The sequence below is a fragment of the Tachyglossus aculeatus genome, chromosome 23 (assembly GCF_015852505.1).
Source record: "Tachyglossus aculeatus isolate mTacAcu1 chromosome 23, mTacAcu1.pri, whole genome shotgun sequence".
NCBI lineage: Eukaryota > Metazoa > Chordata > Mammalia > Monotremata > Tachyglossidae > Tachyglossus > Tachyglossus aculeatus.
Window position 1 is genome coordinate 5,044,960 of NC_052088.1, and position 25,674 is coordinate 5,070,633.

General features: G+C 44.8%; 1 protein-coding gene and 1 non-coding gene across 2 annotated transcripts in view; one reads left to right on the top strand and one right to left on the bottom strand.

The window, feature by feature from the left end:
- MPP5 (membrane palmitoylated protein 5) overlaps positions 1–25,674 on the bottom strand; it is a 149,073-nt gene that overhangs the window by 101,543 nt on the left and 21,856 nt on the right. Inside the window, exon 2 of the mRNA XM_038765434.1 lies at positions 7,387–7,469. The gene's annotated coding sequence lies outside the window, so the exon portion shown is untranslated. The remainder of the gene's footprint in view (positions 1–7,386; positions 7,470–25,674) is intronic.
- Positions 22,549–22,686, top strand: LOC119944942. The gene has a single exon (XR_005456081.1). It is a non-coding gene; the product is annotated as a small nucleolar RNA SNORA7 (small nucleolar RNA).

Consider the following 25,674-nt stretch of genomic DNA (forward strand, 5'->3'; position numbering starts at 1 on the left):
TTTTAACAGTAGGCAGTTACTAGAGCATAAAACTACAAAATTAGCCTCTCTTCTAGCGGTAATATGCTTCTCCTGAAGTCCAACAAGGAAGACTGTGTGTGCTGAGGTTTGCAAAGCACCTGCAAAGCCTCAAACCTATTAATAGCTAAGATTTTTTCACGGTACTTGTTAAGTGTTTACTATGCACCAGGCTCAGAGTCCCATTTTAGAGATGAGGTAACTGAGGCAGGCAGAAATGCTTAAAGAGACAAGTCTCGGGTTTAATATTTTCGGCTAGCCTAATCTCCAAAGGGAATTGAGTTTTTAAATCAGAGACTCTTTCTCACTCTCACACATTTGTTAAAAAGTTATACTAGACAGAGAACATCAAATTTCACATAATGCTGATGACTTAAAAATAGTGCAGACACTTAATAATGAAGAGTAGAGCTGACAAGTCAGCAAAATTTTGTGTAGGAGTTACTGGAGTCAAAGTCTGAAGGGCTCTGTTTAATTTCAATGGGAGGAAAAGGTCTCAAAGGAATGTATATTTAGTCCCAGTCCTGGAAAACTGGGTCTTTTCAACTTTCCAAACACGTAATGCAGTCCACCATACTTAGAAAATAAAATTTTTCTTAAAAAAAAAAAAACCAGACTTGAAAGAGGACCACCAAGAGACAATACTGAATTTTCCCCATAACTCATGACTTCTGAATTCTTTGCAAATATCACATTATGATAAATTCAGGTGTCAAGGGTTTTTCATTATTTGAAGCCATATTTTAAACCGAAAAGAAACTGACCATTTCTACGTGGAAGAAACTCAGCTTTCCTTTCTACAGCTATTTTACACAGCAACAACAACGCGTGCGCATTTTTTTTTTGGATGGCTTTTATTAAGCACTTACTATGTGCATTTGCATGGTGGTAATAATAATAATGATAATAATAATGGCATTTATTAAGCGTTTACTATGTGCAAAGCACTGTTCCAACTGCTGGGGAGGTTACAAGGCGATCAGGTTGTCTCACAGGGGGCTCACAGTCTTCATCCCCATTATACAGATGAGTTAAACCAGGAAAAGTCAGTGAGAAGAATTCCCCAAGTTTATGTCAGTGGATCTGAGATAGAGTTCACAGTGAGCACTGTCAATGCTATCTTTTCTAACTTGTGTTTTTTTAAATGAAACACTACTTTGCAACTGTTTTCTTTGCCAGATTTTCAGTCTTTTTAACGCATCAAATGATAGGAAGAGCCAGTAGCCTAAAGAAACGCAACCCAGGTTGTATTTTCAACGACTTGACCTTTCTGGCACTTAGCTTGATTTCTTTCCGGTCCAAAGATTTGGGATCGTTTGCTGGGAAGGGGGAGAATGAAGGGGCCAAGGAGGAGGGAATGGGGTGGGGGGCACCTGGTTGCTGGGACTAGGATGCAAAGTTGTTCCTGGAAATCACAAGCTGAGCTGAAGCACGACCAGGAGAGAAAGGAAGCCGAAACGCGGTTCCAGGAAAACAAAAATGCGCCGGAATGGGCATCCCAGGACAAGGGCTGCCATGTCCCATTGATGGAATCTGTTCCCACATCACCTGCGAGCGTTGCCGGGGGCGGAAAGCTGGAGACACCAGGGATCTAATGCTGTTTGGGGAAAGCAGGGCTCCAACTTGGACAGTAAACACCCACCGCCTCTCCAGCCTCATAATATCATCATCATCAATCGTATTTAATTGAGCGCTTACTATGTGCAGAGCACTGTACTAAGTGCTTGGGAAGTACAAATTGGCAACATACAGTGACGGTCCCTACCCAACAGTGGGCTCACAGTCTAAAAGGGGGGGACAGAGAACAAAACCAAACATACTAACAAAATAAAATAAATAGAACAGCTATGTACAAGTAAAATAAATAAATAGAGTAATAAATATGTACAAACATATATACATATATACAGGTGCTGTGGGGAAGGGAAGGAGATAAGATGGGGGGATGGAGGGGGGATGGGGGGGTGGAGAGGGGATAATATGTTTCTATGCCTTTATTACTCTATTTATTTATTTATTTTATTTGAACATATTTATTCTATTCATTTTATTTTGTTAATACATTTTGCTTTGTTCTGTCGCCCCCTTCTAGCCTGTGAGCCCACTGTTGAGTAGGGACTTCCCAAGCGCTTAATCAATCAATCGTATTTATTGAGCGCTTACTGTGTGCAGGGCACTGGGCTAAGCGCTTGGGAAGTACAAGTTGGCAACACATAGAGACGGGCCCTAGTGGGCTCACAGTCTAGAAGGGGGAGACGGAGAACAAAACCAAACATATTACCAAAATAAAATAAATAGAATAGATACAGTGCTCTGCACACAGTAAACACTCAATAAATACGACTGAATGAATGAATAATAACAACGATAACCATAATTCTGGTATTTATTAAGTGCTCACTACGTGCCGGGCACTGTACTAAGCACCGGGGTGGATCCAAGCAAATCGGGTTAGACACGGTCCCTATCCCACATCGGGCTCACACTCTCAATCCCCATTTTACAGATGAGCGAACTGAGGCCTAGAGAAGTTAAGTCAATCAATCAGTGGTATTTATTGAGCACATACTATGCGCAGAGCACTGTACGAAGCACTTGGGACTTTACAATACAACGGAATTAGCAGATACATTCCCTGCCCATAACAACCTTCCAGTCTAGAGGATGAGCGACTCGCCCAAGGCGTAGTGGATACAGCCGGATCCTGGGAGTCGGAAGGTCACGGGGACCTCGGAATCAGAAGGACCTGGCTTCTGATCCCAGCTCTGCCACTTATCTGCTGTGTGACCTTGGGCAAGCCACTTCACTTCTCTGTGTCTCAGTTACCTCCTCTGTAAAATGAGGGTTGAGCCTGTGAGCCCCCCGTGGGACAGGGACTGTGTCCAACCCAATTTGCTTGTATAATAATAATAATAATAATAATAATAATAATAATAATAATAATAATAATAATAACGATGGCATTTGTTAAGCGTGTACTATGTGCAAAGCATAGCATAGCGTACTATGTGCATATCGAAACTCCTGGCCTAGAGCACAGGCCTTGGAGTCGGAGGTGTTGAGTTTCCATGTTTGGTTTTGTTGTCCGTCTCCCCCTTCTAGACTGTAAGCCCACTGCTGGGTAGGGACCGTCTCTCTTTGTTGCCGACGTACTTCCCAAGCGCTTCCTACAGTGCTCTGCACACAGCAAGCGCTCGATAAATGCATTCATTCATTCAATCGTATTCATTGAGCGCTTACTGTGTGCACAGCACACACACACAGGGAAGTACAAGTTGGAAAGAAAGATAAAGGGATTCGGGCCGGCCAGGAGTCGAACCTGGAATCTTCTGATCCGTGGTCAGACGCGTTATCCGTTAGCGCCGCTGGCCCGGCATAAATACGACGGAATGAATGAATGAATGAAACCCCAGCTCCGCCACTGCTGTGTGACACTGGGCAAGTCACTTCACATCTCTGGGTCTCAGTGTCCTCATCAGTAAAATGGAAATTAAAGGCCTTTAGACTGCACGTGCCATGGCGGGACGGGGACTGTTTCCGGCCTCATGGTACTTAGTTCAGTGCTTGGCATTAGTACTTGCATCATCATCAATCGTATTTATTGAGCGCTTACTGTGTGCAGAGCACTGTACTAAGCACTTGGGAAGTACAAATTGGCAACATATAGAGACAGTCCCTACCCAACAGTGGGCTCACAGTCTAAAAGGGGGAGACAGAGAACAAAATCAAACATACTAACAAAGTAAAATAAATAGAATAGATACGTACAAGTAAAATAAATAAATATATAAATAGAGTAATAAACATGTACACACTAATCAGGTTGGACACAGTGCATAGTAAATACCGCAATTACTATTGTTTTAGTGCCATAGTGATCTGAATGATTAAATCTAAAATCATGGAAGATTTCAAAAACTGAAAAGCAATAATTATTGAAAACTGGAAATAAAACCACACTCTTAGGGAATCCCACTAAGCATCCAATTGAATCCCATTTAAAAAAATTCACAATTATCTTCCTATTAAAACTGCCAAAAGCAGCAACAATGATGAAATTGCTCTCATGCCTTAAAACAAACTTCCTACCCAAACGCCGTACAGGCTGCGAATGAAAGACCCAAATTTAGACGACAATCTCGATGACGAGGATCACATCTTTCCCCAAAGACCCTTAGTATGTTTGGTTTTGTTCTCTGTCTCCCCCTTTTAGACTGTGAGCCCACTGTCGGGTAGGGACTGTCTCTATGTGTTGCCGACTTGTACTTCCCAAGCGCTTAGTACAGTGCTCTGCACACAGTAAGCGCTCAATAAATACGACTGATGATGATGATGATTTCCGGAGACTCTGATATCGTGCTGATCCCACAGCTGTATTTCTGTTATTTTTCTGGGCCATTCCCCGACAGACATACCCGGTGTTTAGAAGTCTTATCAGAAACACCCCATAGGGGCCTGTACGTCTAAGGAGGGGAGGATACTGTAATGAACGACAGGCAAGGATAAGCTCTAGACTGTAAGCTCACTGAGGGCAGGGAACGTGTCTTTATTGTTGTATTCTCCCAAGCGCTAAGTGGAGTGCTCTGCACTCAATAAGCGCTCGATAAGCCTTTTTGTGGGAAGGGAATGTGTCTGTTTGTTTTACTGTACTCTCCCAAGCGCTTAGTACAGTGCTCTGCACACAGTAAGTGCTCAATAAGTACAACTGAATGAATGACTGAATGAAATATGATTGATTGACTGACTCCGATCACTCAGACGGGGGTACTGGAGAGCAAGCGTTACCTGTGGCGGGGACGCTGGCTGGTTGAAGGAAAGGCCAGAAGCAGAGCTATCTGAGCTAGAACCCCTGTAGACAAGGCCACTGGCCAGTGGTGGTGGGTGGCCTGCTCTGCCTGAAGCATTAATCAATCAATCGTATTTATTGAGCGCTTACGGTGTGCAGAGCACTGTACTAAGCGCTTGGGAAGTCCAAGTTGGCAACATCTAGAGACGGTCCCTATCCAACAGTGGGCTCACAGTCTAGAAGGGGGAGACAGAGAACAAAACCAAACATAGTAACAAAATAAAATAAATAGAATAGATATGTACAAGTAAAATAGAGTAAGAAATATGTACAAACATATATCCATATATACAGGTGCTGTGGGGAAGGGAAGGAGGTAAGGCGATGGGGAGGAGGGGGAGAGGAAGGAGGGGGCTCAGTCTGGGAAGGCCTGAGCATGTTCATTCATTCATTCACTCATTCATTCAATCGTATTTACTGAGCACTTACTGTATGCAAAGCACTCTACTAAGCGCTTGGGAAACTGCAATACAACAATAAACAGTGACACTCCCGGCCCACAACGAGCTTACGGTCCAGAGGTGGGGAGACAGACAGCCATACAAATAAATGAAATTTCGGCTATGTAACAATAGCAACAATAATAATAATGGCATTTGTTTAGCGCTTACTATGTGCGAAGCACTGTTCTAAGCACTGGGCGGGGATGCAAGGTGATAAGGTTGTCCCTATGTGGGGCTCACGGTCTTAATCCCCATTTTAAAGATGAGGTCACTGAGGCACAGAGAAGTGAAGTGGCTTGCCCGAAGTCACACAGCTGACAAGTGGCGGAGGCGGGATTAGAACCCATGACCTCGGGCTCCCAAGCCCAGGCTCTTTCCACTGGGCCACGCTGCTTTATGCTGTGGGGCTGGGGGGGAGAGCAAAGGGAGCAAGTCCTGCCCAAGAGTACCAGGAGTCAGGTTTCCAGGGTTCACCGGGCCTGGCAGGAGGCGATAAACTAGGTGGTCAGTACAGTGCTTTGCAAACGGTAAGCGCTCAATAAATACAATTCAATGAACGATTGGTCCCAACTAGTGAGAAGCTGGAAATGAGATAAACCAGGTGGTCAGTACGGTGCTTTGCAAACGGTAAGCGCTCAATAAATACAATTCAATGAACGAATGGTCCCAACTAGTAAGAAGCTGGAAATGAGATAAACTAGGTGGTCAGTACGGTGCTTTGCAAACGGTAAGCGCTCAATAAATACAATTCAATGAACGATTGGTCCCAACTAGTAAGAAGCTGGAAATGAGATAAACTAGGTGGTCAGTACAGTGCTTTGCAAACGGTAAGCGCTCAATAAATACAATTCAATGAACGAATGGTCCCAACTAGTAAGAAGCTGGAAATGAGATAAACTAGGTGGTCAGTACAGTGCTTTGCAAACGGTAAGCGCTCAATAAATACAATTCAATGAACGATTGGTCCCAACTAGTAAGAAGCTGGAAATGAGATAAACTAGGTGGTCAGTACGGTGCTTTGCAAACGGTAAGCGCTCAATAAATACAATTCAATGAACGATTGGTCCCAACTAGTAAGAAGCTGGAAATGAGATAAACTAGGTGGTCACTACAGTGCTTTGCAAACGGTAAGCGCTCAATAAATACAATTCAATGAACGAATGGTCCCAACTAGTAAGAAGCTGGAAATGAGATGAACTAGGTGGTCAGTACAGTGCTTTGCAAACAGTAAGCGCTCAATAAATACAATTCAATGAACGAATGGTCCCAAATAGTAAGAAGCTGGAAATGAGATGAACTAGGTGGTCAGTACAGTGCTTTGCAAACGGTAAGCGCTCAATAAATACAATTCAATGAATGAATGGTCCCAACTAGTAAGAAGCTGGAAATGAGATAAACTAGGTGGTCAGTACAGTGCTTTGCAAATGGTAAGCGCTCAATAAATACAATTCAATGAACGAATGGACCCAACTAGTAAGAAGCTGGAAATTGACGTGTGCATGGGCAGAGGACCGGTCTGCTAATTCTGTTGTACTGTACCTTCCAAGCGCTCAGTACAGTGCTCTGCATAGAGTAAGTGCTCAATTAATACATTGATTACTAATCCCACTGCTTTTTAGGTAAGCTCGTAACGGGCAGTGAATGTGTCCGTTACATTATTATATTGGACTATATCACGCTCTGCGTACACTGTTCTGCACAGAGTAAGCGCTCAATAAACAGAACTGAGTGACTCCAATCAATCGTATTTATTGAGCGCTTACTGTGTGCAGAGCGCTGTACTAAGCGCTTGGGAAGTACAAGCTGGCAAAATATAGAGACAGTCCCTACCCAACAGCGGGCTCACACTACCAAGTCACCCAACAAGGGTCTAAATCCCACGGATCCGTGGTCTGCTCTGGTGCTCAGGGCACTTGGAATGTTTTCATCCTCTCCCTTCTCCCTGAAGCTCTTGGCCAGCAGCTGGGAATCCTCATTTATAAGCAATTAGCATTCCTCTGGCATTCTCTGAAGCTGGACTATTTGTTTCCCTAGCAACGGCTTTGTCAGCTACCACAGGGCGGGAAGCAAAGAACTTACATCACGCGTCCAGAAAAGCCTGTTGACAGGTCTCCTCGGTGTTTTCTCTGGTTTTCCGGGCGATCCCGGTTAATCTCCCAACACTGTTAAACCGAAAAATGAGATGATTTACTCGAACGCATGATGATAAAACGCATCACTCGGAGCTGCATCGTATCTATTCCATTTATTTTATTTTGTTAGTATGTTTGGTTTTGTTCTCTGTCTCCCCCTTTTAGACTGTGAGCCCACCGTTGGGTAGGGACTGTCTCTATATGTTGCCAATTTGTACTTCCCAAGCGCCTAGTACAGTGCTCTGCACATAGTAAGCGCTCAATAAATACGATTGATGATGATGATCATGATAAAGCTTCAAGGTTGGCATTTTCGGGGTGACAAAAAAAAATCAAAAGAACAACACCTAAGCTGTTATCCTTATGTCAATCAAACCGGGTCAGTGAGAGGTAAATGACTAAGGTGAAAAAAAAAGTTTAAGAGTTATAGTACACTACAAAACAGTAGATTCAAAACAGTAGATTCATTAAAACACATTTTACTTAGATTCAGGAATAAACATTAGGGTTCAAATACATTTTCCAAAGGAAATCAACTAACTAAAGAGATTTTTACGAGGTACAGGACATGAAAGACTTCTTCTATAAGTGAAATGCCCTTTTCTTGTCTCTGTAGTATTTTATTCATGCTTTTTCTTCAACTCTGACGGTCACCTTAGTGAACTTACTCTGTGCTGCAATAACCATAAGAAGTTCCCAGACTAAACCCCACTTTTCCTCTGCTTCCCCTCCCCTCCCCATCGCCCCAATTCATTTCCTTTGCTCTACCCCCCTCCCCGCCCCACAGCACTTGTGTATGTATCTATAATTATAATTCTATTTATTTTTATTAATGATGCCATTCTATGTGTTTATAACGATGCAACCGATGCCCGTTTACTTGTTTTGATGTCCGTCACCCCTCTTCTAGACTGTGAGCCTGTTGTGGGCAGCGACTGTCTCTACTTGTTGCTGAACTGTACTTTCCAAATGCTTAGTACAGTGCTCTGCACACAGTAAGCGCTCAATAAATATGACTGAATGAATGAATAAGAATAAACACCCATTCAGATATAAAACCCGTTGTTCAGGCCTTGTTCAAGTTTCCTGAGATTTCGACTTACTAATGTTGTATAATGGTGTTCTTCATCAATTATTCCTTACTCCCTGAAGGATCCCCCAGGACAAAACGGCAGCATCCCTCCCTCCTCGGATCTTGTTCTGCGTCAGCTCGGTTTGATCCCCATTTTACAGACGAGGGATGAGGCGCAGAGAAGTTAAGTGATTTGCCCAAGGTCACACAGCAAGCAAGTGGCAGAGTCGGGATGGGGCCCGGACAGCTGCTTCTCTATTCACATCTAACAACTGCGCTTTGACATCCCCAATGTCAGCAGGCTTAAAAAGCAGAGAAACAAGCCTCCAGCTCCTCAGAGTCAAAAACACAGTTGGAGTCTTTGTGGACATTTTAGAGAACAGACTCAACGACCGAAACTAGTAAGAAACCAGAGAGAACAGTATGGGAGAGATCAGATGTTTGAAGGTTACTTGAACTGCCCCGATTTCACTTTCGACTCCCGTGGTAATAAAAGATTCAAAAGCGTGGAAAAAAAAAACTGCCCAAGTCTTTGGTAGGTGGCCTGAGTGATGGAAATAATTACGGCCTCTTTCCAAACTCCATAGATGGGAGTTTTGAAAAGATCTGCACTAGACAAAATTCATCTGGGGGCTCCTGAAGTTACTGGTTTGTCTCAGCTGCAAAAAAAGGTCCAAGGGAGTCATTAGCATTCCGGAGAAATCAATCCCCTATCCTAAACCGATCCCATCACCCCTACTGCTCCATCCAGTTATCTCTCCATCTCCCTCCTACCATTCCTCTCCTCCACTTCTCTCGACCCTCTGCAATTTGGTTCCCTCCTCCCCGCCCCCGGCCCCCACTGAAACTGCCATCTCTAAGGTCACCAATGATCTCCTTCTTGCCAAATAATAGTGATGGTATTTGTTAAAGCGTTTACCAAACCCCATTCTAAGCACTGGGGTAGATACAAGGTGACCAGGTTGTCCCACGTGGGGCTCCCAGTCCTAATCCCCATTTTTCACGTGAGGGAACTGAGGCACAGAGAAGTGAAGCGAATCCAACTGATTCTACCCCATCCTAATCCTCCTTAGGCCTTCGGATGCCTTTGACACAGTGGACCTAACCTTGATTTCATTGAAACTGTCTCCTGTGTTTTTCCTCATACCTCTCAGATCACTTCTTTCGGCCTCTTTTGTCAGCACCTCGTCTTCCACCCGCTCCCTAACTCTGGGGGACGGAGGGGTCCCCTCAAGATTTAGTTCTGAGTTCTCTTCTAGCCTCCATCTACACCCACTCTCCCTCGGAGCACTCATTTTCTCCCACGACATCAATTACCATCTCTAGGCGATGACTTCTAAGTCTGCCTCTCCAGCCCTGCCCTCTCTCCTCCTTTGCAGTTCCGCATTTCCTCCTCCTTCAGGAAACCTCTACCTGGATGTCAGTCAGTCAACTGTATTTATGTCCCGCTGCCACCTCAAACTTAATTTATCCAAAACAGAAATCCTCTTCTTAATAATTACGGTACTTGATAAGCGCTTACTACGGGCCAGGCGCTGTTCTAGATGCTGGGGTAGATACAGGTTAGTCAGGTTGGACACCGTCCCTGTTCCAGAGAGGGCTCACACTCTTAATCCTCATTTTACAGATGAGGTAACTGAGGGCCAGAGAAGCGAAGAGCCTTGCCCAAGGTCACACAGCAAACATGTGGCGGAGCTGGGATTAGAACCCATGACTCCAAGACTCCAACTCCTCCCTGAAATTTTCCCATCCTGTTGGCAACACCATCCACAATCCTCCCTGACTCACAACCCCACAACCGTGGCATCATCTTTGACATCTCGCTCATTCAACCCACAATACTGTCACCAAATCCTGTCGGTTCTACCTTAGCAATACCTCTAGACTTCACCCCTTCGTCCCCATCCCAACTGCTACCCCGCTGTGTCAAGCACTGGTGACATCCCAGTACATCAGTCTCCATGCCGACCCCAACTCCGGTACATATTTCACCCTCCTGCCCAGATTATTTTTCTAAAAAATAGCTCTACGTAGTTTACTTCTTGCTCCCCAGTGCCATTTTCTCACTGGTCTCTCTTTCCCTTTCTTGGAAGCCCATATTATCCAGTCCAACTACTTGTTACCACCAATTCCTGCTTCCCCAGGTGCCACCTTATTATACCTCCTTTCTGCACTGCCTATGTACGTGTATGTTGCCATGTTGTTATGTTGCCAATCTGTACTTCCCAAGCGCTTAGTACAGTGCTCTGCACATAGTAAGCGCTCAATAAATACGATTGATGATGTACGTGTACCTCCTAAGCACGCTGATATTCACCCCGTCCCCAAAGCGCATACTCAGATCCTTAAACTCTGCTTCTCCCCTTACCTGTAATTTATTTTCCTTTCTGCCTCCGCCACTAGACTGCAAGCTCCTTGACGGCAGGGATCGTGTCCATTTATTCTACTGCATTTTACCCTCCCAAGTGCTTAGTACAGCGCTCTGCACGCAGTATGTGCTCACTAAATACCACTGAGTAATTTTGTGCCTACTGAGCGCAAAGCACTTACTAAGTACCTGCATATGTGTATATATGTTTTTACGTATTTATTACTCTATTTTACTGGCACATATTCTATTTATTTTATTTTGTTAATATGTTTTGTTCTCTGTCTCCCCCCTTCTAGACTGTGAGCCCACTTGTTGGGTAGGGACCGTCTCTACATGTTGCCAACCTGTACTTCCCAAGCGCTTAGTACAGTGCTCTGCACACAGTAAGCGCTCAATAAATACGACTGAAGGAAGAAGAAGAAGTACCCGTGTGAGTACACCGTAAGCAAAACACATTCCTTGCCCTCTCTGTGCTTAGCTGAAATGCTCGAGTAACCTTACCAATCCAGATGGATGGGGGGGGAATTTAGGGGAATGGAGGAGAGGGAGGAAGGAGATATTTAATATTACCAGTTTCTACAAATAATCCTCTATTATAACAGAATTACAATGAAGGTCATTATAACTCCCTCCTTTTTAGACTGTGAGCCCCAAGTGGAACAGGGATTGTGTCCAACCTGATAAACGTCTATCTACCCCAGCGCTTAGAACTGGTACTGAGCCCTCATTTTACAGATGAGGAAACTGAGGCCCAGAGAAGTCAAGCAACTTGCCCACGGTCACACAAAAGGCAAGTGGCCGAGCCAGGATTACAACCCAGGTGCGCTGACTCCCTGCCTTGTAATATATGATAATAATAATAATGATATTTGTTAAGCGCTTATTATGTGCCGAGCACTGTTCTAAGCGGTGGGGTAGATACAAGGTAATCAGGTGGGCCCACGTGGGGCTCACAGTCTTCATCCCCAATCTGCAGATGAAGTAACTGAGGCACAGAGAAGTTAAGTGGCTTGCCCAAGGTCACACAGCAGACAAGTGGCGGAGGTGAGATTAGAACCCACAACCTCAGACTCCCAAGCCCGGGCTCTTTCCAATAGGCCTTGATGCTTCTCTAGCACCCAGGGTGACCCCGTTTTCACGGGAGGGCTGCAAGCTGAGAAGGAATGGGATGGTTGCAATAACACTGTTGTTATAAAGTTAAAAGAAAATCAATTGGGAGGGTGGAGAGGTTGGGGAAGGATTGATGAGGGAAGTCCTGAGTTCGAGGAGCGGGAGGGCAGTAAAGCTGCTTGGGAAGAATGGGGAAGGATTGTTGCCAATATGTTGCCAATTTGTACTTACCAAGTGCTTAGTACAGTGCTCTGCACATAGTAAGCGCTCAATAAATATGATTGATTGATTGATTGATTTATGGTATAATTTTCTCTTACCCATAGGCCTCAGCAGTCACATGGTGGGGCCAAGAATTGAACGGCTCCTGACTAATTCTGCATGTAAGTCTACAGAAAAACACCCTCCACAATAAAACCATTCACAGGACAATTCCATTGTTGAGGAACATAACCTAGTTGGATCACGGGGCACCTCTGTACTATCACACTTCATTAATTCTTAACGGAAAAACAAACGACTAATTTGTAAAATTCCATTAATAATAATAATACTAATCATCATCATCATCATCATCAATCGTATTTATTGAGCGCTGACTATGTGCAGAGCACTGTACTAAGCGCTTGGGAAGTACAAATTGGCAACATATAGAGACAGTCCCTACCCAACAGTGGGCTCACAGTCTAAAAGGATAATAATAATAATGGTATGTGTTAAGCGCTTACTATGTGCAAAGCACTGTTCTAAGCGCTGGGGGGATACAAGGTGATCAGGTTGTCCCACGTGGGGCTCACAGTCTTAATCCCCATTTCACAGATGAGGGGACTGAGGCCCAGAGAAGTTAAGTGACTTGCCCAAAGTCACACAGCTGACAAGCAGTGGAACCAGGATTTGAACCCATGACCTCCGACTCCAAAGCCCGTGCTCTTTCCACTGAGCCACGCTGCTTCGCTGCTAAGGTGGCGAGAGCCTACCCACTGACCAGTTTTCAAGATAGGAACAGTCCCTAGGTCGACTGTTGCCCTCAGAGACCTTTTCACGGATGGCTTTTTTTAAAATGCTGCTTCTAATTCCTACACAATTCGCCACGGATTGGGTGCCACTAGAGAATCAATCAATCAATCATATTTACTGAGCGCTTACTGTGTGCAGAGCACTGTACTAAGCACTTGGGAAGTCCAAGTTGGCAACATCTAGAGACAGTCCCTACCCAACAGTGGGATCACAGTCTAAAAGTCTAGAACAAAACCAAACATACTAACAAGATAAAATAAATAGAATAGATATGTACAAGTAAAATAAATAAATAAACTTTCAGAGGCTTTGGGACAGGAGAGTCCAACCTCTTTAGAATGTGTGAGAATGAATTTAAAATTCTATTCATAGCTGAGACTGCAGATCTGCGAATACTCATCAAATTGTATACGGCATTACACAGTTGCTTTTCCAAACTGAACTGTCTCCTTTCCTCTGCCCACAATAAGTGCTCAAAAAATACCGCTGATCGATTAGTCCATGAAGGCAACCACACCGGTACAAAATTGGTAAAAAAAAACCAGTGGAAATAATAATAATAATAATAATAATAATAATAATAATGATAATGGGATTTATTAAGCACTTACTATGTGCAAAGCACTGTTCTAAGCACTGGGGAGGTTACAAGGTAATCAGGTTGTCCCACAGAGGGCTCACAGTCTTAATCTCCAGTCTACGGATGAGGTAACTGAGGCTCAGAGAAGTTAAGTGACTTGCCCAAGGTCACACAGCAGACGTGGCGGAGCTGGGATTCGAACCCATGACCTCTGACTCCAAAGCCCGGGCTCTTTCCACCGAGCCACGCTGCTTCCCTGCTTCCCGAGCCCAGGCTTTGGAGTCAGAGGTCATGGGTTCAAATCCCGGCTCCACCACTTAGCTGGGTGACTTTGGGCGAGTCACTTCACTTTTCTGGGCCTCAGTTACCTCGTCTGTAAAATGGGGTTGAAGACTGTGAGCCCCCCGTGGGACAACCTGATCACCTTGTAACCTCCCTAGCGCTTAGAACAGTGCTTTGCACATAGTAAGCGCTTAATAAATACTATTATTATTATTATTATTATTATTATTATTATTAGTGGTATTTGTTAAGTCCTTACTATGTGCCAGGCACTGTATTAAGGGCTGGGGTGGATACAAAGTTGGACACAGTCCAGGTCCCACACGGGGCTCAGTCTTCTTCTTCCTCATTCATTTATTCATTCATTCAATCGTATTTATTGAGCGCTCACTGTGTGCAGAGCACTGTACTAAGCACTTGGGAAGTCCAAGTTGGCAACATCTAGAGACGGTCCCCACCCAACAGCGGGCTCACAGTCTAGAAGGGGGAGACAGACAGCAAAACAAAACATATTAACAAAATAAAATAAAAAGAATAGTAAATATGTTCAAGGAAAATAGAGTAATAAATATGTACAAACATATATACAGGTGCTGTGGGCAGGAGATGCTCAATCCATGCAGTGGATGATCACTACGAGTTGCCAACTGCTACCTCATGTCATTTCCAAGGACTTTCACCGACCTCTTCCTTTCCTCCTTCGTTTTTGTTTTTTTTTTAATCCCAGGATTCTAGTTGAAATAATTGAATCTTGCCAACAACAGTTACTCAAGCCTCCACTGACGGTAAAGCACTGTTATTAAGGGCTGGGAAGTGCAAAAAGGAATTATAAGACATGACCGTAAAGAAAATTATATGAGGCACAACGAAGTATTCCATATACGTGACAGAAACACAGACCTAATGTCAGCAAAACAGATGTTCTCACATAAATTCTCATGTTTCATAAGGAAGAAAAAGGGATAGGGAAATAGGCGCTAGCTCCTAACCGAGGGAAGGTTGTTTGAAACGGATTGACGGAGCGCGTGAGTTTTGAGAAATATTCTGAGAGGGTGGAAGAGGATTAGGGACGGCCTTCCAGGTAGGGGAAGTAATCCATAGTGTCATACAGATTAATCAATCAATGGTATTTATTGAGCACTTATTGTGTTCAGAGCACTGTACTAAGCGCTTGAGAGAGTACAACCCAATACTGCAGACACATTCCCTGCCCACAACGAGTTTATCGTCTAGAGGGACAGATGGCAGCAAAGAAAGCAGAGAATGGCCAAGCTGGTTTCCTCAGCTGGAATGGAAAGAGAGGCTAGTGTCCGGGACAAGTGGGCTGCCCGCTTGCTTCCTCTTCCACCCGGAGCCCCGGGCCCCAGTTGAAAGCGCTTAGTACAGTGCTCTGCACACAGTAAGCGTTCAATAAATATGATTGATTGATTATTGATCTCATGAGACATCAAGTCCCCCCTACTTGGGCCTAGTGTCCCCTCTACTCCCCACCTTCCCCATTTTTCAAATAATACACCCGGGGTTGGGCACCTGTCTGGCTGCAGGGAGAGTGGAAGGGGAAGAGGGAAACAATAATAATAATAATAATAATAATAATGGTGTCTGTTAAGCGCTTACTATGTGCTGGGGTGAATATGAACAAATCGGGTTGGACACAGTCCCCGTCCCCTGGGGGCACACACTCTTAATCCCCACTTTACAGATGAGGGGAACTGAGGCCCAGAGAAGTAGAGCGTCTTGCCCAAGGTCACACAGCAGACAAGCGGTGGGGCCGGGATTAGAACCCATGACCTTCTGACTCCTAGGTCCACGCCTATCCACTTTGCCATGCTGCTTCAAAAAAAAAAAAATCACGGTATTTGTTAGGCACTTACTATGTGTTAGGCACTATACTAAGCGCTGGGATAGAAACAAGCAAATCGGGTTGGACATAATCCCTGTCCCACGTGGGGTTCACAGTCTCAATCCCCATTTTATAGATAAGGGAACTGAGGCACAGAGAAGTAAAGTGACTTGCCCAAGGTCACACAGCAGGCAAGTGGCAGAGCTGGGATTAGAACCCATGAGAGACAAGAAGGAAAAGGAGAGCTAGGAGATCTAGGAGAAGCAGTGTGGCTCAGTGGAAAGGGCACGGGCTTTGAAGTCAGAGGTCATGGGTTCAAATCCCAGCTCTGCCAGTTGTCAGCTGTGTGACTTTGGGCAAGTCACTTAACTTCTCTGGGCCTCAGTTCCCTCATCTGTAAAATGGGGATTAAGACTGTGAGCCCCCCGTGGGACAACCTGATCACCCTGTAATCTCCCCAGCGCTTAGAACAGTGCTTTGCACATAGTAAGCGCTTAATAAATGCTATCATTATTATTATTATTTTATACTCCCCTACTCTCCTCATTTCTTTCCTCTGCTGCTACTTTTCCCTTTTTTCCAATCTCCTCTTGCCTCCCACTCTTCTCTTTCTTCCCTTCTCCTCCTCTCTTCCTCCTCCTCAGTACCTTTTCCAGTTAGTGCTTCTAGGCTCGAAGCTCCTTGTGAGTAAGGATCACGTCTATCAAGTCTATGATACTGTAATCTCCCAAGCGCTTAGTACAGGGCTCTGAACACAGTAAGCGCTCAATAAACATCACTGATGATGACGATTAATTGAGTGAGGAGAGGGGCTGGAGAAGGGGGGAAACTGTGGTTTCTAGATAATTTCTAATTATTGCCCATCTTTTGTTCCAAGCCTGGATCTGCCTGCCCGGAAAAGCACTAGCTTGATTTCCAGGACGCTCCCCATCACCTAGCCACGCACCTAATAGACGCTACAACTCGCTCCCCATCCCCGTCTTGTGTAATGGAAAACTACGGCGGCAGGAGAAACGCTCGAAACCCGGTCGTTTTTATTCCCGCTCCTTGTAAAACTCATTCTCGGCAGCTGGCAACCTCCCGCCCCTGCTTTATAAGGGAGTGGGAGATAATATCCACTCGGGAGAGGAGCCAAAACAGATCATGGGTGTCAGTTACCCACGGAAACGACAAGCTATTTGCTGAGTGAGGAGTCGGGAAATCTCCCAGGGGAAAAATGTTTACGGGCGTTTTAAAATGACCGAACCCCTTAAGCCCGCTCAGGGTCACACCTGGAGTTTTTCCAGGGCTCTACCAGTCTCGACTATGGGAGGGAGGGTCAAGCAGAGGCCTACCCATTCGGTGGAGAAGAGCCAGGGCTTTGGAGTCAGCGGTCATGGGTTCAAATCCCGGCTCCGCCAAATGTCAGCTGGGTGACTTTGGGGCAGTCGCTTCACTTCTCTGGGCCTCAGTTCCCTCATCTGTAAAATGGGGATGAAGACTGTGAGCCCCCTGTGGGACAACCTGATCACCTTGTAACCTCCCCAGCGCTTAGGACAGTGCTTTGCACATAGTAAGCGCTTAATAAATGCCATCATTATTATTATTAGCTTGGGCAGTGGCTAGCGAGTGGAAGGCCAACTGCTACAAGTCAAGACTCCCCTGTGCTGGGCAGCAGCGGCGTGGGAAATTGTTGAGGGTGGAGACAACTTCTCTGAGCAGAAGGAGACGATAGTAAACCCCTTCTGGATTTTTACCTCAAAAACTCTCTGGATACACCACCAGAACGACAGATATAATGTAAATATCTATACATTCTATACTATTTACTTATTTTAAGTCTGTCTTCCCCTCTAAACTGTAAACTCGCTGTGGGCATGTCTGCCAACTCTATTGCACTATATTTTCCCCGGGTGCCCTGCACACCGTAAGTACCGTGGCTTAGTGGAAAGAGCACAGGCTTGGGAGTCGGAGGTCGTGGGTTCTAATCCCGGCTCCACCATTTGTCTGCTTTGTGGTCTTGGGCACGCCACTTCACTTCTTTGGGCCTCGGTTACCTCTTGTGTAAAACGGGGATGAAGACTGTGAACCCCACATGGGACAACCTCATTACCTTATATCTACCCCAGCGCTTAGAAGAGTGCTTGGCACATAGTAAGCGCTTAACAAATACCATCATTATTAATACCATTGATGATCACGATGATGATATTCTATCCCAAAATATATGCTCACTCAAATACCAGTAGTGGAGATAGAATAGTCGGCAAACAAATGCACTAAATCCATCTGAGTGGAACTGTAGACTGTAAGCACCCTGTAGGAAGAGATTGAGTCTACCAACTTTGATGTACTATACTCTCCCAAGCACTTAGTACATTGCCCAGTAAGCACTCCCTAAATTCCACTGATTGACTGAGGGAGAATTAAGACAGATTGGTACATCAGTTTGTCTATTTTGCCAGTGAAAACGTTAAGAAAAATGGCACAATTTTTGGAAATTAAAATTTTGGCGATTTTAGGTGTAACCCTACCTTAATGAAATCTGATCTGGGGAGGAGAATTGGGCTTACTTTGGATAAAACGCTTAAGAGTCAATCAATCAATCGTATTTATTGAGCACTTACTGTATGCAGAGCACTGTACGAAGCGCTTGAGAAGTACAAGTTGGCAACATATAGAGACAGTCCCTACCCAGCAGTGGACTCACAGTCTGAAAAAATCCGTACTCTATGGGGAATCCTGGTTTAAGATAAGGGGAGAACCACTGAATAGCTTTTGAAATGGATAATCTGAATGGTTTGTAGCAGTGAAGTGCTTTTTAAAAGCAATATACACCTGTGTACCACCTGTTACTCATAACATCCTACCAGACTTCAACATGCTGGCACAGGCCAGATCACAGCTGTAGATAATTCTGCAAACAGGACCTACCTCATTGTCCTGAAATTACTCAACTGCACTGATTTTAAATCACCAAGAGGGGTTTGGTGTCAAACAGCTATATTTCTAGGCAACACGATTTTTCTTTTCTCTGTTGACCTGAACTGCCTGACAACTAACTCAGTATTGAAGCCAGAGCATTTAATTGGAAAACACCAAAATGAACAGTCTAGTCAAAAAGAGAAAGGGGTAATCCTTTTTTAAGTCTTAAAAAGGGGAGGTTTGTTTACTGGAGTTTAGCAAAATTGCTACAGGGTCTTTCCTGAAGGATACACTGTACTACTTTAGGGACTCTTCCATAGACAGTAGAGGATTTTCCCAGACTATCCAATGGTTTCTGGGAAGCTTGGCCTAGTGGAAAGAGCACAGGCCTGGAACTCACAGGACATGGGTTCGAATCCCAGCTCCGCCACTTGCCTGCTATGTGACCTTGAGCAAGTCACTTCACTTTTCTGGGCCTCGGTCACCTTATCTGTAAAATGGGGATTAAGACTGCGAGCCCAATGTGGGACAGGGATTGTGTTCGCCTTATTACCTTGTATCTACCCCAACCATTAGAAGAGGTACACTTACAACACACAGTAAGTGTGTTCGCCTTATTACCTTGTATCTACCCCAGCACTTAGAACAGGGCTTGGCACATACTAAGTGCTTAAATAATAATGGTATTTGTTAAGCACTTACTATGTGCCACGCACTGTTCTAAGCACTGGCACTGTTCTAAGTGCCGACTACCACGGTTATTACCGTGGTGGTCTCCATAGCCTGCCGGAACAAACCCTGAAAGTAATGGAAGGAGGGAAAATGCTAGAGATAGCTAAGTATCCTAAGTATTTTTGGTTCCTTTTTCATTTTTTGGTAGGATTGGGATGTGAGAGGGTGTAACAGTCTGGCTTATGGGCTTCGAAAGAATGCTCAACGGATGGGTTAACTTGGTGGGGGTAGTAATAGTACTGATATTTAGGTGTAATGCCCTACACTTAACCCTTGGAGAAGTACAATAGAAGCATAAACTGCATCTCTCTTTCCCAAAGGAGCTCATACTCAGGGGAGGCAAACATATAAATACTTGCAACCAAAATAACTAAATGCATATGGCATTTTAAAATGACCAAATCACCCAGATAGAACATCTCCGAAGGACTGAGGAAGAAAACATGCATCAGCACTGGAGGTGGCTGATGGGCTGAGCCAGCAAGGGTGTTGGGAATTGGGACAGGATTATTGAAAGTGGTGGGATTTTAGGAGTGCTTTGGATATGGGGAGGGCTGTGGTTTTGTGGATTCGGGTGAGGGGGCTGGAGGGAGAAATGGGAGGTAGTCTTCCTGGCTCGGGGAAAAAAAAAACAGGAGCGAAGGGGTGGAAGTGGGAAAGTCAAGCATGGGCACGATGAGCTTGGGAGGAATGAAGAAGAGTGCAAACTGGGGAATAGCAGGGGATGAGAAGAGCTGACACTGAGGCTTGAAGTCCATAGTGAGAAGTTTTTGCTTGATGTAGTAGTAGTAAAAATAGTATTTATTAAGCACTTACTGTGTGCAGCATAGTGCTGGGAGAGAGTTCACAGGTGGAGGGAATGGGAAGCATTTGAAATATGAAAGAGGAGAGAAATGAATACGCTAGACAGGAAGGACACAAAGTCAGCTTAATATACTGCAGCCTCTTGGAGGGGAATCACTCCTCCAAGAGGAGGATCTTTGGTTTTATTCTAGTCCTCTGAAGACTTATCAAACTATCATACTCTAATTCACCTGTGTCTTCTTTTTTAGCATGAACGTGCCGGGTCAATCGGCCTATGGTTACTCCAGAGTGGATACTGCAGACCACCACTGTTCTCCCTGTGTCATAAACCTATAACAGTGTGGCTCAGTGGAAAGAGCATGGGCTTGGGAGTCAGATAATAATAATAATAATAATAATAATAATAATAATAATAGCGGCATATTATTATAGGTACAACAACACTAAAGAGTTCCTACACAGCCACAGGACCGAGCTGCTCCTTTCATTTTGTATCTGCGGTAGGCTCCTCAAGAAGCCTGGGTAGGTGAGTTATTGAATCGTGATGCAAATACCTTCTTCCTGAAGAACCTAACTCAGATAGAAAAACTGGGGTCATTCATTGGTATTTGTTGAGCGCTTACTGTGTGTAGAGCATTGTACTAAGCGCTAATGAAAGGAGTGGTTTGGTCCTGTGAGTGGGTACCTGCTTGGTGTACAAGGACTCTTTTCAGTTTTGTTGAACGTATCAGTGGATGATTTACCCTCCAAAGTGGGGCGGGGGTGGGAGGGTGCGGGAATCTTGGAGGGAAACAGGCATGAGGGATGCAGAGTTACTACTAAGAACCGGGCAGAATGGAATGGGGCAAGAGGAGGCAATTGAAAGGGAAATGGCTTTCTAGCTATGACTGGAAGCAATGTTGGGCGGGACAGATTCTAGACTACGTCAACTCTCGGTGATTGATGCAAATCTAGATTTTATAAACGATGGTCGTTCGGACCCAGGGATGCTCCTTTACTTGGTTCACTTGGGCCATGGGGATAGGAAAACCAAGATAAAAATTAAATTGGCCGAAAAATACCATTGAAGAAAAATTCACTTTGGAGCCTAGAATGGTTGCCCACACTATGTAAATTAACAGTTGTTTGTCAGATCTCCCTTTCATTGGTGCTGGGCCAACGGAACCGGATTACTGTACTCTGTTTCTGTGGGTGCTTTACTGTGGGCTGTATGGAGTCTTTTTGTTAGCAACCACTTCATCAAGGCTTAATAAAGACGGCTGGCCATTCAAAGCCCTTATTCTTATCGAATGTTTCTCTTCATTCTAAGCTCTGTGGGGGCAGAGAGCATGTCTTTTACCTCTACTGTTCTCTAGCGAGTGCTCTGTGTGCAAATATTACTAAATGATTCCCCTTTATTGGCATTTACCACAGGAAAGGAGGAAAATAAATTGCCAAAATAATTCCCCTCACTGGCTGAAAGAAATGCCAAGCCATTCCCCTAGGCTAGCGATAACAAATGGATTTACTTTTGAAGAGAAACAAAGGAGGTAGTGTTTACTTGCACTCTCCATGCCGATCTACCTGAGACCCTGGCAGTCCTAAGGAGCACTGCGCTTAGTATTCAACAGCCAGCAGTTCATTCAATCCTGATTTATTGAGCGCTTACTACGTGCGTCAGTATTCCCTACCCCTCCGTGAACTTTCTCTCACCAATCCCAATGCTCCCTATTCCCACTGGGCTTCTGAATGAGACAGAGGATGCCCAAAGACGACAATGGACCATTTGAACTACTCTCTCCAGAAAAGAGCTGAAAGCCATAACACGAAACTGCATAACATGACAAGCATTACTTCAAAACTGGTAGACTTTTCAATCAAGGTCATTTTTCTTTCCGCTTTGCCTAAGCATTTTGCATGGCTCAGTGGAAAGAGCCCGGGCTTGGGAGTCGGAGGTCATGGGTTCTAATCCCGGCTCCGCCACCTGTCTGCTCTGTGACTTTGGGCAAGTCACTTAACTTCTCTGTGCCTCGGGCACCTCATCCGTAAAATGGGGATTAAGACTGTGAGCCCCATGTGGGACAACCTGATCACCTTGTATCCCCCCAGAGCTTAGAACAGTGCTTTCCACATAGTAAGTGCTTAACAAATACCAACATTATTATTATTATTTGGATCCATATCCTTTAAGTACTTGGGCATATTCACCCCACACTCTGCCCCAGAGCACTTCTCTGCCTGACCCTTCCTCCTCACCCCCTACCCAAGACTGTAGGCTCCCTGTGGCCAGGGAACCTATCAATGCTGTTGTATTCCTCAAGTGCTCTGCACATAGTAACCACACAATAAATATCATATCGCTGATTGACTGCTTATGATCCTGATTTGTTATCTGTTATCAATTATAGCAGGTAGCCCCTCTCGGGGTCACACCTGGAGAGTTTCCAGTCCTCTACCAGTCTCGGCTACGGGAAGGAGAGTCACGCGGAGGCCTACCCATTCCATTCCTAGCTTGGCCAGTGGCTAGCGAGTGGAAGGCCATCTCCTACAAATCAAAATTCAACCATAACGGGCAGCAGCGGCATGGGAGAGAATCGAGGGTGGAGACAAGTTTACTGCGCGGAAGGTGGCAATGGTAAACCATTTCAGGATCTGGACCAAGAAAACTCTCTGGATCCACTACCAGAATGATCGCAGACGAAGAGCGGGGCCTTCTGGGAGAGACGCGTCTGTGGTGTCGCTATGGGTCGGAAACGACTCGACGGCAGCGCTTAGTACAGTGGTCTGCACATAGTAAGCGCTCAATAGATACGATTGATGATGACGATGATGGCATAAGACAAGAATAGCACGTAGGGGACACTGATAAAACTGCTCTACAAGCCAAGCACACTGTCCATAGTGGATTCGATACTTAGGGAGTGATCTTGGATGATTTCGGAAAGTTTGAGCCGAGACCGTTCCCCTCTGCCGTGAAACGTCTTTGGTTTTATTCTAGTCCTCTGAAGACTTATCAAACTATCATACTCTAATTCACCTGTCTCTTCTTTTTTAGCATGAACGTGCCGGGTCAATCGGCCTATGGTTACTCCAGAGTGGATATTGCAGACCACCACCATTCTCCCTGTGTCATAAACCTATAACAGCATATTTATTTTACTTATACATATCTATTCTACATTTACATATATACATATATCTACATATCTATTCTATTTATTTTATTTTGTTAGTATGTTTGGTTTTGTTCTCTGTCTCCCCCTTTTAGACTGTGAGCCCACTGCTGGGTAGGGACTGTCTCTATATGGTACCAACTTGTATTTCCCAAGCGCTTAGTACAGTGCTCTGTACACAGTAAGCGCTCAATAAATACGATTGATGATGATGATGATAACAGCGTGGCTCAGTGGAAAGAGCACAGGCTTGGGAGTCAGAAGTCGTGGGTTCAAATAATAATAACAATAATAATGGCATTTATTAAGTGTTTACTATGTGCAAATCGCTGTTCTAAGCGCTGGGGAGGTTACAAGGTGATCAGGTTGTCCCACTGGGGGCTCACAGTCTTCATCCCCATTTTACAGATGAGGTAACTGAGGCCCAGAGAAGCTAAGTGACCTGCCCAAAGTCACACAGCTGACAACTGGTGGAGCCGGGATTTGAACCCCTGACCTCTGACTCCAAAGTCCAGGCTCTTTCCAGAGCCATGCTAAATCCCAGCTCCGTCGCTGGTCAGCTGTGTGACTTTGGGCAAGTCACTTCACTTCTCTGTGCCTCAGTTACCTCAACTGTGAGCCCCGCGTGGGACAACCCAATCACCTTGTATCCTCTCCAGCGCATAGAACAGTGCTTTGCACATAGTAAGCTCTTAACAAATGCCATTATTATTATTATAAACCTGTAACCTTGGCGTTATCATCTTTCTCATTCAACCCACAAATTCAATCTGTCACCAAAAACCTGTCAGTTCTATCTTTGCAACATCTCTAGAGTCTGCCCTTTCCTCTCTATCCAAACTGCTACCAGGCTGACCCAAATACTTAGAGCCCACTTCAACTACTATATCAGCCTCCTCACTGACCTCCCTGCCTCCTTTCTTTCCCCTCCTCAGTCTCTACATTTTCTCTGCATCCTGGATCATTTTGCTAAAAAAAAAAATGAGTCCACATCTTTCTACTCCTCAGAAATCTCCAATTGTTGCCCACCCATCTCTGCATCAAACAGAATCGTCCTTAAGGCACAGTTCTGTCCCTCCAACCTCACCTCGCTGATTTCCTACTAAATCCCAGTCCAAACATTTTGCTCTTCTAATGCCAACCTACTCACTGTACCTTGGTTTCACGTTTCTCACCGCCAACCCCTTGCCTACATCCTCCCTCCAGACTGGAGTCCCTCTCTCTTCATATCCAACAGTCCACTACCTTCAAAGTCCTTCTAAAATCAGATCTCTTTCAAGAGACCTTTCCTGACTAGCCCTCCCTTCCATGTCACCTATGTCCTTAGCACTTTGATAATACTCCATAGCATTTATTTCACTATTATTCTTATTCTCTGCCATTTCCCTTATCTGTAATTTATTTTAAAGCCCGTCTCCCCTTCTAATTTGTAAGCTCTTTGCGAGTAGGATCATGTCTACAAACACTGCTGCATGGTATTCCCCTAAATGTTTAGTAAAGTGCTCTGTTCAATAAATACCATTAAGTAACTTCAGAAGGATAGATGCAATTTCTCCTCTGCAGGCTTTGATTTGGTCTGAAGACTGATGTCATGGTTCCTCCACACTGTCAGTCTCCCAGACTAACAGGCCTCCTCTTCATTCATTCATTCAATCATTCAATCGTATTTATTGAGCGCTTACTGTGTGCAGAGCACTGTACTAAGCGCTTGGGAAGTCCAAGTTGGCAACATCTAGAGACGGTCCCTACCCAACAACGGGCTCACAGTCTAGAAGGGGGAGACAGATAACCAAACAAAACATGTGGACAGGTGTCAAGTCCTCAGAATAAATAGAAGTAAAGCTAGATGCACATCACTGACAAAATAAATAGAATAGTAAATATGTACAAGTAAAATAAATCAGGTAATAAATCTGTACAAACATATACACAGGTGCTGCGGGGAGGGGAAAGAGGTAGGGCCGGGGGGATGGGGAAGAGGAAAGGAAAAAGGAGGCTCAGTCTGGTCATGGGTTCTTATTCTGGCTCCACCACTTTCTGCTCGGTGACCTTGGGCAAATCACTTTATTCATTCAATCGTATTTATTGAGCGCTTACTGCTTACCGCTGTGATCTGTACTTCCCAAGCACTTAGTCCAGTGCTCTGCACACAGTAAGCGCTTTACGTGGAATACATGAATGGGGAAAGATAATAGCAGAGACTCCGGCAATCAAGGTGCTGTGAGCTAAAGTGGGGGCTGGAAGCTCGAGCAGCAGAAGAAGTGTTGCAAAATCCACACGGAAAGGATCTTGTGTAGCTGGAGTGGCAGGAAGCAATTTCCTGAAATGCGGTTATCAGGAAAGGGGTGGCTCTTCTTGAATAGATGCT